Source organism: Notolepis coatsorum (genome assembly GCF_963971535.1).
Source record: "Notolepis coatsorum genome assembly, chromosome: 10".
Classification (NCBI taxonomy): domain Eukaryota; kingdom Metazoa; phylum Chordata; class Actinopteri; order Aulopiformes; family Paralepididae; genus Notolepis; species Notolepis coatsorum.
The window spans coordinates 98,818,566-98,828,318 of record NC_140174.1 but is presented as its reverse complement, the minus strand read 5'-3'; positions in this window follow the sequence as shown (position 1 = coordinate 98,828,318).

Below are 9,753 nucleotides of genomic sequence, written 5' to 3'. Positions count from 1 at the left end.
CTGACGCCCCCAGGGGGAGCCAGCCCCGGCCAACGTAAAGCAAAGGGCAATGCCCTCGCACAACCAATGGGACAGGCGCTGTTTCGACAGTGCCTTACCAGCACGAGAGCCACCGTAACAGACAAAGAGCTGATCGGAAGCCCTGAGGCCCTGAGTACGGCTGAGGTAAACCCCCAAGCCCGGACCGGACATGACAGGTGAAGGCCCGCCTCCAACTCACTAGCGTGAGGAGGCGGATGAAACGCCTGAACCATAATATCCCTGGAGCGGAAGCACTCCGGATATTTTTAGGCACGAAGGCTGGATTAGGCCGCAGAGTGGCACCGCTATCGGAACGAAAAGACAGGCACTCTGGCCGTACCGAGAGAGCACAAAGCACACCCACGCATTTTAGCGGAGGTGATGGCCAGCAAGAACGCAGTCTTGAACGACAGCCGTTCCAACATCGCTTGCTCAAGAGGCTCAAACGGGGCCAAGGACAACCGACGAGGACCAATTGAAGATCCCAGCTCGGAGCCAAAGAGCGTTTCACCGGCTTAAGGCGTCGAACGCCAAGCAGGAAACGCTTCACAAGAGGGTGGCTGAACAATACAACACCACTCTTGGAAAATACGCCACCTACCCGCGTAACCCGCGATAGTGGAGGGAGCATGCACGTTCCGGATGTTACCAACCACAGAAGGATCCATCCTCTCCAGACTCACCCTCTCACCAGCCAACCCACCAGCAGCTGGCCCAGCACAGGGAACTAACACAGAGACCCGTGCGCTTGAGAGAGGGCCCGCGATGACCAAGGAACAGGCCATGACGGGATACCAAGAGCTGGATCAGGACCGGGAACCACACAGGTGCGCCCCGGTCCGGCGCAATCAGGATCAAGGACCTGCGCTCCTCAACGTACCCGCCCCAACAACTGACCTAACAGATGTATGGGGGAAAGAATCCCAGGCGGCACGGCATCGGTCCCAGACCTGCCTGACTATGTCCGGACGTAATCCCCACCCGTCAGGGTGAGGACCGCCCTGCGACATTACACCTGTACCCACATTCACCCTGCCGGGGATGTGGAGAGCCCTCAGGCCGCGCAGATGGAGAACGCCCATAGCCAGCCGCCGCCCGGTGCAGACGGGGGGAGCGTACTCCTCCCTGTCTGTCGATATACAACACTGACATCGTATTGTCCGTCCTGACTTGCCTCTCACCGGATCTATTTCCATACTGGAAAAGAACCACCTCCGTAACCTCCTCCTGGGGTGAAGAGGAGGCCAAGAGGGACCACGGAATGAGCAGATGCCCTCATACCGAGCAGGCGTATCACGGACAGCGCCGTAACCGTCCTAGGACGGAACCTCCCGAGCATGTCGCAACACGCTCTGAGAGGGATACCCATAGCACTCCACCCATTGACTGGGAAGAGGAGTACTCTACTTACAGTCTACAGCAACCCCAGGCTGGTAGGAAACCTGCCTGGCATGAGACCTGACGATCCACCTTGACTGCCAAGGACCAGAACGTCGGCAGGGCAGAATACACTTCGAAACCCCTGACGACGCAGAGGCCCCAGTGCGGCCTCCACGCACTTGGTGAAGATGCAGGGAGCCAAAGAAAAGCCGAACGGCAGCCCCTGGTACTCATACGCTAACCCTGCAAAGGAAGCGTAGGTAAGCCCTAGGACGGAAGATCGGGGATGCGAACACGCATCCTACAGGTCTATGGAGGAGAACCAGACCCCCACCTGACAGTGTTCAACAGGTAGGAGACGATCCAAAAAATGCCGAACCTTCCCATGGGACAGGTCCAACATGGGTCTGACGCTCCCCCCCCCTCCCGATTTCTCAGGCACCAGAGAACACCGGGAGGAAAATGCCACGACGATGGCTTGCTTCGTCCACAGAGATCGGATCTCGTCGACCAGAGCTGTCACTGCTGGTGACCCTGACAATAGGGTCTGTACCAAACCCGAAAACGGGTGGGGTTGTGTAAATACAAGTCCCCGCCTCAGCGTTCTCTCCATCCACCTCGACATATGGTACTGCTGTAGCCATATGTGATGACACTCCCAACGCACCCGCCGCCATGTGGCGCAGGTCCGCTAGGAACTGTAGATAGGCGGCCCGGTCCCAACCCTGGACCCGTGCGAGCAGAGCGTTCCGTGTCGGGACATCTGACCCTGACACTACCCACGAGGCAATCGCACCCAAGGGGGGACCCCGACAGAAAGGGCCGGTTTGATACGGGGGAAGCTGACATCAGTTCTAGGTGACAAAAGCTCCCCCACTGAACACCCCTCCAGAACATGCTGAGGAGTTGTTCTGCAGCCGGACATGCAAGGTGTGAGGCCCCCATGGGTTCCTACACACCGTAGCCCTGCAGTGATATTACTACCACCCAAATCACGCGCGCCTGCGAGACCACTGCCAATCTTTCAGGAGTGGGAGGCACCAACATGATACCTGGCCTGGCGAAGGCGAGGTCGGGGAAGCCCGCACTGTGTGCCTCAAAAAGGTTTCGAGCCCCCCTGCTGACAACACTTATAGTTGACAGACGTAACACCAGGCTCAACCAACACAGCTTATGGTGTGGGAGCCGCTTGACAGCACAACATTCTCACGGACAGACCCAGGCTCAGCCATCAACTGGGTGTCAGCCCCTGTTCCCATGAGAAGCGAAAAGTGGGGCCGCACGCGCTTCAACGAAGGCACGCGGCCCGCAGCCAAAGGAAACAATCAGAGCCCCTTTTCCGCTGGTGTTGGGGGAGGGAGTGATCGGAGAGCGGGCTGCTCGCGGCAGGACGGCGACAGCTTGTATATTCCAAGCCGAGCTCATCCAACATGGCCGATCCCTCGGCCGCCAAGGCTGTTGGCCTTGTGGACACCTGTCGATTCAACGCCCAGGATACCTCTGGCGGGGGAAAACATGGCCGCCTGTCGAGGGCCTCGTCATCGCCGCTGACGAGGCCGTGCTCTCTCTTCTTCTGGCTGCGCGGTGTGAGGCGGTGTGAGGCCTAGGACAAATACCGCCCGCGCTCCAGCGGAAGACCAAAAACCTCTGCGGAGAGGGGAGCCCTGAGCGGTTATAGCTTGCGGCTAGGTCAAAGCTAATAACGTCAACAACCTCGCGCGATGTGCCCTCAAGGCCCCGCCACCAGACACCATTTTTTGATAGAAAAAAAAACCAGCAATTCGAACACAGTTACTAATCGCTGCCAATTCCATACCGTGGCGGTACAGGCTTTAGCAGCCCACCAGCCACTCGCCGGGCCGACCCACCTCATAGCGTCGGCCGGGCGGGGCACTGTTTCAACATGTCAAAAGCAAAGGACTGATGCTAACACAGAGCACCAGTGGTGGTTGCAACCAGCAACCTCCACTGTGGTGTGCACCATGAAGGGGTTAATGAATAAATGAACTAACACCACGAACATACTGTAGAATGGGCAAGCCCATGCACACAACGTTAAGGGGAGGCGGACCAGAGAGGACCAGTCCCGCATTCATTCATAATATTCACAACAGCACACCAGCCCTAGACCTCAGCCCATTTACCCATGAAGGTAAACAAAGCCCCCCCCGCACTACTCCCCCAGTAGACACCGATTGACCGTCAGCATCAATGGTTGAGAGGAGGGAAGACTGTAGTATAGACAGACATTCCCGTAGCAGAGAGACAGAACAGAAACAGTAGCCCAATATAGCATAGCGTTCGACGCTAATGTGGACAGAAAAACAGTCAGCTGAGCCACAACACTGGCCGCCGCTAAATTCCATCCTGCAGCAGTATAGCTCTCATCAGTCCATACTGCCACCCGCCGGGCCGACTCGCTCTCAAGCAACGGCTTCCGGGTGGGACACCGTCCAACCCCGCCGGGGCACAGGATCGATGCTACCTGGCTACCTGGCCATGGCACACCCACCCTGCACCCTGTTGTCAACCCATTTACCCGTAAAAAGGGTAAATAGGACTCAGCAAAACCCCCCACATTAGCTACCGACTGACCTTCATCAATGAACCGGTTAAGAGGAGGGAAAAGCGGCAACATCCCATGGCGGGGAACATTAGAACAGTGTCCAGCATTTCAGCATTAGCGTTAGCATTAGCGTTAGCATTAGTGTTTAGCAGCACGCTCCAGGATCGCTTGGAAACCGTCCACTTCAGGGGAACATTCACCAAACCATCCCGCCCCTGGCGCCGACACACAACTCGGTTGTGTAACAAAACAACCAGCATTACTAACACTAGCATCAATGCCTGATGACACAGGGCCTACCTGTGTGCGAGCCGGCCCGATAGCCAACATCGCACGCTGTCCCTCGATCTGCTGCCACAAGACGAGGGAACATCAGAATAGACCCGACGTGTCGTTGGAACATACCCCGAAGATTCCAGGGGTAAGCAAATCTCCGTAAGCATTCAATATTATCTAAACTTTTCATATCAACTAGTTGCATAGGGTGTCTCATGCATCCGCTATGATGGAAACGAAAAAAGAGGAAGAGTGAGTGGTGGCCACGCCCAGTACTATATAGTACGGCAGTAGGGCGGGGCCTAGCAGGTGCTGGGTGTATTGGTTTATTCGTTGATGGAGTACACTAGGTACATGAGATGAGGTATATCTCGGTATGGCTTAAGAGCAGGACGCGATGCCAGTACGAATATATAACCTTCTGTAGTGTGGTAGTGAAAGGTTATAACCTTCTGTAGTGTGGTAGTGAAAGGTTAACCGACTGTAGTGTGGTAGTTAAAGGGTTAACCGTCTGTAGTGTAGTAGTGAAAGGTTAACCTTCTGTAGTGTGGTAGTGAAAGGGTTAATTGCAGTTTGCCAGTAGGGGCTCAGGTCCCAGGGAGACACAGGGGCAATCATAGAACAGCAAGTGGGAGGGGCATTATTTTAATCATGCGCCCACACACACACACACACACACACACACACACACACACACACACACACACACACATTGCATATACACAAACACTACACACACAATAGTCTTTAATGAACACACAGACAAAGAGAACCATGTGAAAAGCAGAACCATTAAAACAGTGACAAAGAGGAAACAAGAGGTAGGCAGGAAAGTAGGTGACAAAATAAAGAGAGAGACGATGAGAGAAAGGGAGAGAGAGAGAGAGAGAGAGAGAGAGAGAGAGAGAGAGAGAGAGAGAGAGAGAGAGAGAGAGAGAGAGAGAGAGAGAGAGAGAGAGAGAGAGATATTATGTACACATGATCATCTATTGTCCAGCTTGTACGAACCCATTAAGGGCAGCCCTCTCTATAACCTTGTCCTCAGGAGTCAAGGCATAAATCTGTGGAAATTGTGTTTGCTCACTAATCCACCCTTGGTGTGGCGAGGAACAGTGGAGTCAGCACCCACCCACACACACACCCACCCACCCACACACACACACACACACACACACACACACACACACACACACACACACACACACACACACACACACACACACACACACACACACACACACACACACACACACACACACACACACACACACACACACACACACACACACACGTACAGATACACACACATACAGATACACCCACATGCACATACACACACACACACACACACACACACGTACAGATACACACACATACAGATACACCCACATGCACATACACACACACACACACACACACACACACACACACACACACACACACACACACACGTACGTACAGATACACATACAGATACACCCACATGCACACACACAGAGACACACAGAGACAGATGCACACACCCACACACACACACACACACACACACCCTTCCTCTCCGGCCAACATGGTAACCTGACCTCCCTCCTTCTGTAGAAACACCTCTGAACTGACATCATAAAACACTGACATCAGCCTTTACTGTCAACCTGAGAATAATGTGATGATGCTTTGTTTCTCTCTGAAAGGCCCTCACTGTGTGTCCACAGAGGAAGCACACAGCACCATAACAGCAACACAGCATCACCAGCAATGGTGTAATAATATTAAAACACACACGTACATATATACGTCACATACGTTTGATGAAGCCTGTTCCCTCTTACACACCTTTTCGTCCTGTCTCTTTCTCTCCATTCTCTTTCTCTATCCCCTTTTCTCCCCATATCTGCATGACTGCGTGGTGTAATCCCGGTCTGGCTAGTGGAATGTTCCGGTGTTGTTATGGTGTCTGATCCTGTGTACACTGCACTGTGAAAGCAAATGACAGGGCCTCTCACACACGCACATGCACACACAGACACACAAAAATATAGCTACACACACACACACACACACACACACACACACACACACACACACACACACACACACACACACATATGCATGAAACGGTAGGTACAGTACACACGCATACAGACATATACACTGAAACATACAGCGTGCTTGTGCTACTGAAAGGAGTGAGGATTGAAGCATCAGGGCTGAGTGGAAAACCACAGAAGAAGAGTGATGACAAAGAGATGTTACACCTCTCTCTCTTCCTCCATCTCTCCCCCCACCTCCTCCACCTCGTCTGCCTCCTCCTCTCCTCCCTGTCTCCTCCCTCCTCCTCCACCTCGTCTGCTTCTCCTCCCTGTCTCCTCCCTGTCTCCTCCCTCTGCCTCCACCTCTCCGCCTTTCCTCCCCTTCACCTCCTCCTCTCCCCATCCCCCATCAGTCATACAGGCCGCCGGTATCAAGGTCGTACCATGTTACAAATGAAGCACCGCTGCCCCCCTCTCCACACACACACACACACACACACACACACACACACACACACACACACACACACACACACACACACACACACACACACACACACACACACACACACACACACACACACACACACACACACACACACACACACACATAATATACACACAGACACATAGACACACAGAACCACACAGAAAGACATGTGAATATATATGCTGCTGTAACTCAACCCTGGCCGTGACATCATTAATACGAGCCACTGTCCGTGGAGCGCCGGGGTCTTGACTCACCTTTAATAGCTCCTTAAATATGACAGGTTTGACAGCGAGGCCATACTGTGGTGTGTGTGTGTGTGTGCGCGCGCATGTGTGTGTGTGTGTGCAGGTGTGGTGGAAAGGTAGGAGTGTACAGTGGTGCCTGATTTACACATGCAGGGGAAGCCTGTGTAGGCTCCCTGTATACGAGCAATTAGGGAAACTGTTTCTGTTTCTCTCTCTCACACACACACACACGCACACGTACATGCACGCACGTGCACACACACACATACAGATACACACACACACTAAAGCCCTTTGGTTTCTTGGCTGATGGCCTGTGCCGAGCTGATGATGGATTCTGAATAATTAGGGAGATAATTGCCCAGGCAAGAGAGAGAGAGATAAGATCAATGACTGAGCTTTGAGCAAGTGTGTGTGTGTGTGTGTGCTGCTAAAAAAGGTGGGGGGGTAAATATGTGGTATTGATTCTCTATATGTTTAGTTTGGGCCTGGCTGGTATGAGAGGCTGCTGTTTAGATAGTGGAAATGTCCACTAGAGGCTAACTAAACAACAGCATCAACCAGCAGGGACAAACACACATCTGATGCCGTCATATCACTATACCTCATACATGTAGTACTTCATCTCATCTGGTGCCGTCATATCACAGGAATATACCTCATACATGTAGTACTTAATCTCATCTGGTGCCGTCATATCACAGGAATATACCTCATACATGTAGTACTTAATCTCATCTGGTGCCATCATATCACAGGAATATACTGTACCTCATACATGTAGTACTCTTTAATACCATATGACCAATGCTATAATAACCAATGCCATAATATCCAATGCCATGATGCTCGCTCAATGCCAAAATGGCATAATACATAATGCCAAAACACCATGCTACATACAACGCCAAAATGGCTAAGCTTCAATGCCCCATATGCTCAATGCCTGGACCCCTGCTAATCGCCACATGCAGCTATATTTATCATTATTATTATTGTTATTACTACTACAAATACTACTACAACAGTTGCAGTAGTAATCCATCTTTGAAGCTAGAATAATACAGTGGAAGCTAGAATAATACAGTGAAAACTAGAATAATACAGTGAAATCTAGAATAATACAGTGGAAGCTAGATTAATGTGAAAGTTAGAAAAATAAAGTGAAAACTAGAATAATGTGTTTTTGGATTCCAACTGCATGATGTCACGATCCTAGGCCCGGTCCTGGCTGGACTGGGCAGGATGGTAACATTGGGCAGTGCCCTCCACCTAACATTGGGCAATGCCCTCCACCCAACATTGGCTCTCTGCCTAACATTGGCTCTCTGCCTCCTAGGGACCTAAGCCCTATGGTACGGGCTGCTATCACAGTTTGGTTGCACATTGTGGATTTGATTTGTAATGTTCTGTTGTCCTGGGCCACCCCTGTCTATGTGGGATGTCACCCCCCTGTTGTGTTGTTGTGTGTCATTGCCGTGGTGTCTAGTTGTGTTTAGTTTGTCATTGCTTTATTGTCTGGGTTGTGTTGTGATTCTGTGTTGGCCAGGTGTTCTTGATTGTTAATTGGTTTGGGTATTTAGGTTCTGTCTGTCCTCACTTCCTTGTGGCTTCATTGTCTCATGTTCCTTCTATAGTCCTCAGTGTTACCCTTCTCGTCGTTCTCCTGTGTGCCCCCGAGCCTTGCTGTTTGTAGATGCGCTTGTGAGTAGATTAGTCTTTTGTTTTGTTATTGTTTATTTTCTGTGTTTTTGTCGTGTTCAGTAAAGTCTGTTTACACGTATCCTGCCGTCTCTGCCTCCTCCATTCCGTTCTCTTGCTGCAAACTGTGTTCTACCTACCCCCTCGTAACAGCATGCCGTTCATCTTTTATTAAAAGCAAAGAGATTAACGATATACTGTTCATCAAACCATATCTTATCTTTATCAAGTAGAATATAATAGTATACAAACACACACACACACACAAATGCACACCACTGAAAAAAAGCGAAACCAATTTATGTTGTCAAAGAAATGCTTTATTAATTTATCTTTTAATAGATATATTATATATTGTAGTTATATTCATTCTAGCCCAGATTCTTTTAATAAATAATTGTTATTGAGTTTGTAATTTTATTCTGTATTATATCCTATCAAACTGCCTTTTTTGTTTTGTTATTTTGTACTACCTGTGACCGAGCCTTCGAAACCGTGGCCCCCAGGCTGTGGAATGCTCTGCCCATGGACCTGAGATCTGTGGTCTCAGTAAACACTTTGACCTTGGTCTGTGAAAGGTGCTATATAAATAAACCTTACTTACTTACCTTATAATCTCTTATAACCAATGTAAATAGCTACAAATATACAGACAATTATATATTTACATATAATTTGGTACATTTATATTCAGAGGTGGAAAGTATTTTTTACATTTACTCTAGTATTTACTTTATTATTTTTACTTGACGTTTAACTTTTAGCATGAGTTACGTTAAGTTAATAAATGCTTTATTATGCCCTTGGGGATATTCGTCCTCTGCATTTGATCCTAACCATGTCTTTTGATGTGGGAGGAAACCGGAGCACCCGGAGGAAACCCACGCAAACACGGGGAGGACATGCAGACTCCACACAGAGAGGCTGTGAGGCAACAGTGCTAAACCACTGCACCACGTGTCGCCCAAACAACAGTCCTGACTACAATTTCACCTGTCATTTACAGTAAAACACACTGGACTTCACCTGACTAATCAAAATAAT